This window comes from Rhipicephalus microplus, unplaced genomic scaffold (assembly GCF_043290135.1).
Source record: "Rhipicephalus microplus isolate Deutch F79 unplaced genomic scaffold, USDA_Rmic scaffold_407, whole genome shotgun sequence".
Classification (NCBI taxonomy): domain Eukaryota; kingdom Metazoa; phylum Arthropoda; class Arachnida; order Ixodida; family Ixodidae; genus Rhipicephalus; species Rhipicephalus microplus.
The window spans coordinates 40,001-48,375 of NW_027464971.1; the positions used below are offsets into that span (position 1 = coordinate 40,001).

General features: G+C 42.2%; 1 long non-coding RNA gene across 1 annotated transcript in view; it reads right to left on the reverse strand.

Annotated features, from left to right (window-relative positions):
• Positions 1–6,168, reverse strand: part of LOC142794378 (uncharacterized) — a 33,589-nt gene extending 27,421 nt beyond the window's left edge. The window contains exon 1 of the long non-coding RNA XR_012892294.1: positions 6,086–6,168. This is a non-coding gene — a long non-coding RNA (uncharacterized LOC142794378). The remainder of the gene's footprint in view (positions 1–6,085) is intronic.
• Between the last annotated feature and the right edge of the window lie 2,207 nt (positions 6,169–8,375).

An 8,375-nucleotide genomic window follows, 5' to 3' on the forward strand; every position in this document is an offset into this window, starting at 1 on the left:
CGGCGCCTCTACGCTGCCAAGAACACCTAAAACCGGCAACCTCTACTACCAAGGTTGAGGAACATCTCTGGCGATACCAGAACAAGTTAAAAAGGAGTAACTTTCTTCCAGACGGCTAACAACGGCTTCGAAGGCACAAACCCTTCTCTTGGAACACAGCGTGGAGATTAGGAGAAGATGTTGAAACCCAAGGGGATGAGAACGGAAACCCAGAAACAAGGACTGGAGGGAAGAGGACCTCTACAAACGGCAAACCCAGCAGTGGGGCCTACGTCAAAGGTCCTAAAAAACACAGGAAGCAATGACGACTCTGCAATTACAGACCCCACGCAAGGGGCGAAGACAGACAAGATACAGAAGAAGAAGACCAAGAGGGTGGAACAAAAACAAGTGACCAACAAAGAAGAGAAGGCAAAGAAAGAAGAACCACAAGGAGCGATGCCCGCCAAAGCTTCTCTTGAAACAGATTGGTGGAGCCCAACCGAGAATGACCAGGTAGAGGGAGGCAGCCGAGGAACCGAAACCGAAGAAGCTGAAGGAGGAGAGGTCCACCCTCAAACACAAACGGCTGCTAACGAAGGAGCGCTAGACAACTGGGACGGGGACGAAGACAGAAATTCACAATCGTCACTCCCAACCAGCCGCGGAGAAAAGGGTACAGTTTTGTCTAGACTTTCCAAAGCAGACAAGAACACTATGAGGGCTCTCATTAAAATCTCTACATTGACGGGCGGCGACGAGGCGGTAGCCCAGCAGATTGAAGCGATAATCTCCGAACAAGCTAAATTGAAAAACCTGTTAATGGAACAGGCCCAACAGATTGCGTTCCAAAAAGGCAGGATCGAAGAATTGGAGAAAAGAAGACAAGAAGAACCACTCGAACAAAGGGAAGAGCCAACACAGAGCAACACTCCCGCAACCGAGAGCCGACCAACCTATGCTCTGGTGGTATCTTCCGGAACAATGGAGAAAAAAGAGGTCGCATCGCTTCTGAGGCAGCGGGTGGATCCCCTCGACCTGGGAATCCAAGAAGCAACAATTCGGCCAGGGAGAGAGGGAATTGTCGTGATGACGAAGTCAAAAGAAGACTCAGCTAAGATTCTCCAGTTCATTCAGAAGGACAGAGAACTGAGAAATGTTGAAGCCAAGCTCCCAAAGGAGAACAGGATCCATAAGAAAATAATTGGACTCGAGGATGAAATTGACGAGGTCAATCTCCCAGCCCGAATCGTCAGGCAAAACCGTTTGGTGTGCTCGCCAGAAGACATAACAATAAAGAAGACATGGCCGGGCAAGAGAGGCAAGACAGTGATTCTTGCCCTAAATCGAAGTGCAAACAAAGCAATCGGAAGCCGAACTGCACTGAACATCGGCTGGTCACGATGCCCGATCTTTGACGACATCTTTTGGCCAAGATGCACAAGATGCGCCATGCACGGCCACATTGCTCCCGATTGCGATGGCCCCCAGCGCTGCATTAACTGTGGCCAACGAGGTCACTACCAAAGAGAATGTGAAGCAGAATCGCACTGCAACATCTGCGAGACTGAGGGTCGCACCGAGACAGATCATTCTATGATGTCCAGGGAATGCCCGGTATACATAACAAAGGTACAGGCCGAGAAAGGCAAAATTCTAGCTAGACTAAACTAAGAGTACCCAACACACAGGCACAATGGCGAATAGCACTGAAATACAAATAATACAGGTAAATTTAGGCAGGGCATTTAAGGCAAATCAGTCACTAAACAATTTTCAACAAGAAGAAGAATTCGACATATCTGTACTCCAAGAACCATATTCGCTCAACAACAAAATCATAGGGTTTCCGCTAAAGCATAAAGTTATAGCCAACAACAAAGACCCGAAGACAGCCATCATAATACACAAAGAAAATATAACCGCTTTCCCAATTATTATAGAACAAAAACTAATAGCAGTCAAGATAAATAAAGGTGAAAGAGAATTGGTAATTATCAACTGCTACTGTCCTCCGAATGAAAACGTCGAGCTGGCAATGTCAGCAATAGGAAACATTTTACAGAAATTTATAGACATTAACACGATAATAATGGGTGACTTCAACTCAAAACATCAAATTTGGGGAAGCACGGAGACGGATGAGAAAGGTGAAAAAGTATTAGAATTCACAGTATTACACAACCTGACATTATTAAATGCCAAAGAATCACCTCCGACATTTAAAACAAGTAGGGCGAGGGGTTGGATTGACCTCACCATATGTGACGCAAACCTAAACCAGGATATTAAAAGCTGGGAAGTACTTAAAACCTATAATCACAGCGATCACAGATACATTAAAGTTGTTATTAAAAATGAAGAACTTCCAGAGGAATATGGCCTAACGTTAAAAGGGCAAACAAAAGTCATGGAAAAGTTGCAAATTGATCCCTGGTTTGAGGAAGTCCAGGGGAAAATAAACACGAAGGAAAGTATTGAAGAAATAGTGAATACGCTACACGAGAAAATCGAGAAACTTAAGAAGGAATTCAGTAAAAAGAAAAAACCTTCTAAACAAAAACCGAATACTTGGTGGTCAAGAGACCTAGAAATTGAAAGGAAGAGAGTCAGAGCACTACGAAGGAGGTATCAAAAGGCGAAAGGGGATATCAGAGAACAATACAAAAAGGAATACTATAAAGAACATGACACGTATAACAACATGATAGAACAGGCTAAAAACAACAGTTGGAAAACTCTATGTACTAAGGCTACGAAAAATCCATTCATCCTACCGTATAAAATTGCACGAAATAAGATGAAAACCAAGGTTATGTTTAGAAGCATCACAAAAGAAAATGGAGAAGTCACAAAGACTCTTCAGGAAACAATAGAACACATTCTAGGAAATTTATACCCTAACTGCATGGAAAATGACGAGCCAGGACACAGTCAAATACAATCAAGCAACGACACAATAAACAATAACAAACAGGGAGGAAATTGGACATCGGGAGCAGAAATGAGAGAAAGAAATTTACCCAGTGATGACCTCCCATTTACAGAGATTGAAGTAACGCAGATAGTAAAAAATCTGAGGAAAGATGTAACCCCCGGACCAGACAACCTAAAAACTAACCTCATACAAGTGATGTATGAAAGGCATAAGACTTTCTTTGTCAATCTTTTTAATGCATGCTTAAAGCACGGACATTTTCCTCAAAGATGGAAAGAATCTAAAATTATATTGATTCCAAAAGGGAACGGAGAGGACAAATCCGAGGAAAACAAATATCGCCCAATAGCTATTAACTCGATTTTGGGAAAAATATTAGAAAAGCTCATAAAAGATAGAATCTATTATTTCTTGTTTAAAAATCACCATTTTAACAAAAAACAATTTGGATTTACCCATGGGACATCAACAACCACGGCATTGGAAGAAATAATCAAACGAATAAACCAAGCGAAAATTGATAAGCTAAACAGCATGCTAATAGCACTAGATATTAAAAACGCATTCAATTCTATAAAACCCGAAGTAGTTATTCAGAAATTAGAAGAATATAAGTGTCCCAACAACCTAATAAAACTGGCGGACAATATTCTACGGAACAGGAAAATAATCTATGAAACAGATGGAGTAAAAATTAAGAAAACACTAACTTCAGGTTCCCCACAGGGGTCACCTTTAAGCCCACTCTGTTGGAATATAACAATAGGCGACCTATTAGAAACTCAGCTTCAAGAAGGAGTACACATCCAAGCCTTTGCGGACGACGTGGTGTTACACATAAAGTTCCGCTCAAGAAAAGAGGTGGAGGAAAAAGCTACGAAGGCACTAACACTAATAAATCAGTGGGCACATCAAAAAGGAATAACCCTGAATAAGGAAAAATCGGAATATATGATAATCGGAAAGCAGTACATTAGCCATCAACCCCAAATAAAAATCGGACAGGATAAAATCAAAATGGTTAACGAAATGAAAATTCTAGGGGTGGTCTTGGACACAAAACTAACATTCCTCCCACATCTAAAATACTTAAAAAGAAAAGTAGACGAAGTCACGTATAATTTAAGTCGTACAATAAAAGACGACAAACATACAAATAGAAACACACTACAGTTAATATATAAAAGGGGTATAGAACGAATGGTTACATACGCCTCCCCAGCATGGTATAGCCGAAAAACCATTTTTATTAAAAAACTGAAATCAATCCAAAGATTACCTTTATTATTAATAACTAAATCATTCAAAACAACATCAAATCTTTCACTCAACATATTAGCAAACATTCCACCTCTCCATTTGACAATCGAAAAAGAAAACGAATTACACTGCATACTTAAGAAAGGAAAGAACTTCACATGGCAACAGAAAGTATACACCGAAAACGAAATAATGAAGAAACACGACCAATGGCAAGATCATCCAGCAAATAAAGTTAGCATACCCTTTGGAACAACAGAGGAAGAAGCAGACTTCAAAATATACACAGACGGATCAAAGAAAGAAAAAGAAACAGGAGCGGCATTTATAATACTAAACAAAGATAACCAAATCCAAACAGTGAAAAAATATAAACTTCCAGAACACAGCAGTAATTACGAGGCTGAGATCATTGCAATCCAGAAAGCAATAGAACATATCTGGCCTCTACAAGCTTTCGTTAAATACCAGCTTTTTACAGACAGCCAATCTGCACTTCTGGCAATAAAAAATCCAGATAACCTAAATCCAATTATTTGTAACATCAGGAAAACCTTAAGCCAAACACAAAGTAAAGATATTAAACTGACCTACGTAAAAGCACACAGTGGGAATATAGGGAACACATTAGCCGACGAATGCGCAAAAGAAGCGAGCAAAGACGGAGAGGAAATATTTGTTCCCATAACGAAAACAGTTATAGCAAAAGAATTAAAGAAAAAGTTAAACGACGAGTGGAATGAATTATGGAAGAAAGAAGGCAAGCATAGCTACACATTTACATGGATAAGAAATACAAATTTCATTCCGCCACATTTTCCAACTAATTACTACACATCACAGGCAATAACAGGACATGGAAGATTTCCATTCTACTTTACACGATTCGGAATACTGCAACAAGCGACATGTTATTGTTCAAACATAATAGAAAGTTTTGACCACTACTTACAGCAATGTCCCATTGTAACAAACGAAAGAAAGGAACTAAAAAGAATTTTAGGACAAAACCTGCAAAATAGAAAGCCAGAAATAATCAAACAAAAAGAAACAATGAAAATACTTGAAACAATGGTGGAAAAGATTAACGAGGCCATCCTACAGTGCTGAAAATTGAAGACAGACGAAAGAACTTGTAAAACTACAAAAGACAACAACTAGTGCTTGTCATGGGAAATGGCTCAAAAGACCGATATTGGAGAGGATACCTCGGCTTTCATTTCCCATGGGCACTGAAAACTACACATATACAGACACAACACAGAAGCGAGAACTAACAGCTTGAACACAGTATTGGAAAATCAAGAGGTTCAAAACAATCACAAAACTCCAAGATAACATTCCCTTTAAATAAATCAACCATTTATTAAGACAATACAATCTAAAGAAACGGCAACTAAGACACGGTTTATCTCATGCCACCAAAGAAATAAGGAAAAAAAAAAAAAAAAAAAAGAAGAAAAGAAAAAAAAAAAAAAAGAAAAAAAAAAAAGAAAAAAAAAAAAGAAGAAAAAAGAAAAAAAAAGAAGAAGACTTCAAGAATCAACGCACCAGCGGACTCGGAGGCCTCGAGGCCTAGAAGATCACTGGACAAGGACGAAGAAACAACCTCCTCAAGACAAGGAGAAGTGTGAAGACAACAGACATCATTACAGTTAAATTAAATTTAAATTAAATCCTTGACTCTAAGCCAACTAAATTATCATAGCTTATCAATTTTTCTTGAAAATAATAAATAAATGCCCGTTGACTAGCTGGCCCGTTCCTCTGACTCGTGGTTTCCTGGTGGTAGTCTTCTCATCTCTCTCACTCACCTTCACTCACTTTCTCACTTCCTAACTCTATATCTATCAAAATATCAAACATTCCTTCCCTCCCTTCCCTTCCCTTCTCTTCTCTCTACCCTACCACACTTTCATTCTTTCCTCCTTTCCCACCCATCTAACTCTTCCACTCTTCCCCTTATCCTCATCCTATCTCTACCCCATCCCCTTCCATACCTGCGATACATTAGTGGTGCAGGTGGGCCCCCCCCAAGGCCCTTCTCACATTCTGTCCCTATCTACTACCACCAGGGGGCCCGAGTGGATCCGGCCAGCCATTCTCACAGGAGCGAGTTTTTCAAGGTTTTCGACAACAAAAAGAGTGAGTACGCTAAAACCTTTGCACACTCCTCTACTATAAAGTGACCGAGACCACCCGGGTGCCGAAAACCGCACGAGAATCGGCCAAGGAACGCCAAAAATCCGAGTTTTCATCGATGTAAACAGCCTCTTGGCGGCCATTACACAAGGAACACCCAAAACTCGACGATAACAGCAAATCCGCGGCTGATTTCGGCTGAATTCCGGTGCCGGGAGAGTCCTGGGGAGTATCCGAAGATAGGACAGCCAGTTTTGCGCGGGGATCTAGGGCGAAACGTCTGAAAATCGCCGGTTTTCCGACCGAAGTGAGTCCAGTTTCCCGCCAAAACATGGGCGCGGCCATATTGGATTGAGGTCACATTTTCGCCAAAAGTGGAATAACTTTGGAACGAAAGGTCGCAGGAAGACAAAACTGGTATCATTTTGATCAGAAAAAAGTGCTAATAGTGATAGGAAAAAACGCGGTGTTCCTACGTTAACTCTAACACCAAAATCCGGAACCCCCCTATTACCAGGGTTGAAAACCTGCACATTGTGGCCAGGTTGAGCAACTGGATTAAACCAAATTTGGCGGAACTAGGAAATTCTTGCTGAAAACGCTCGGAACCAAGTCCTGGTGCCACAGAACAGCAGAATTATTCTTCTCAGTTCAAGAGGGCCACAAAAGAACAAGGAATTTCAACTTTCCTGACCATTTTCTACAGTTAGACAAAAACAGCAAATCCGAGGCTGGTTTCGGTTCTTTTCTGGAGCCGGCAGTTCTGGAAGTGCTTGAAGACTGGATACACGCTTTTGCTAGTAGTTCTGGGGCGAAACGACATGAAATTGACATTTTCCGACTGTTCTGAGTTCGGATTCCCGTCAAAATGAGAGGCGGCCATCTTTGATTGAACACTTCACGCCAAAGGTAGATAACTCCGGAACGAATCCCCGTAGAGAGACAAAACTGGTATCTATCTGTTTAGCGGAAAACGCCAACAGAGACAGGAAAAGTGCGGCGCCTCTACGCTGCCAAGAACACCTAAAACCGGCAACCTCTACTACCAAGGTTGAGGAACATCTCTGGCGATACCAGAACAAGTTAAAAAGGAGTAACTTTCTTCCAGACGGCTAACAACGGCTTCGAAGGCACAAACCCTTCTCTTGGAACACAGCGTGGAGATTAGGAGAAGATGTTGAAACCCAAGGGGATGAGAACGGAAACCCAGAAACAAGGACTGGAGGGAAGAGGACCTCTACAAACGGCAAACCCAGCAGTGGGGCCTACGTCAAAGGTCCTAAAAAACACAGGAAGCAATGACGACTCTGCAATTACAGACCCCACGCAAGGGGCGAAGACAGACAAGATACAGAAGAAGAAGACCAAGAGGGTGGAACAAAAACAAGTGACCAACAAAGAAGAGAAGGCAAAGAAAGAAGAACCACAAGGAGCGATGCCCGCCAAAGCTTCTCTTGAAACAGATTGGTGGAGCCCAACCGAGAATGACCAGGTAGAGGGAGGCAGCCGAGGAACCGAAACCGAAGAAGCTGAAGGAGGAGAGGTCCACCCTCAAACACAAACGGCTGCTAACGAAGGAGCGCTAGACAACTGGGACGGGGACGAAGACAGAAATTCACAATCGTCACTCCCAACCAGCCGCGGAGAAAAGGGTACAGTTTTGTCTAGACTTTCCAAAGCAGACAAGAACACTATGAGGGCTCTCATTAAAATCTCTACATTGACGGGCGGCGACGAGGCGGTAGCCCAGCAGATTGAAGCGATAATCTCCGAACAAGCTAAATTGAAAAACCTGTTAATGGAACAGGCCCAACAGATTGCGTTCCAAAAAGGCAGGATCGAAGAATTGGAGAAAAGAAGACAAGAAGAACCACTCGAACAAAGGGAAGAGCCAACACAGAGCAACACTCCCGCAACCGAGAGCCGACCAACCTATGCTCTGGTGGTATCTTCCGGAACAATGGAGAAAAAAGAGGTCGCATCGCTTCTGAGGCAGCGGGTGGATCCCCTCGACCTGGGAATCCAAGAAGCAACAATTCGGCCAGGGAGAGAGGGA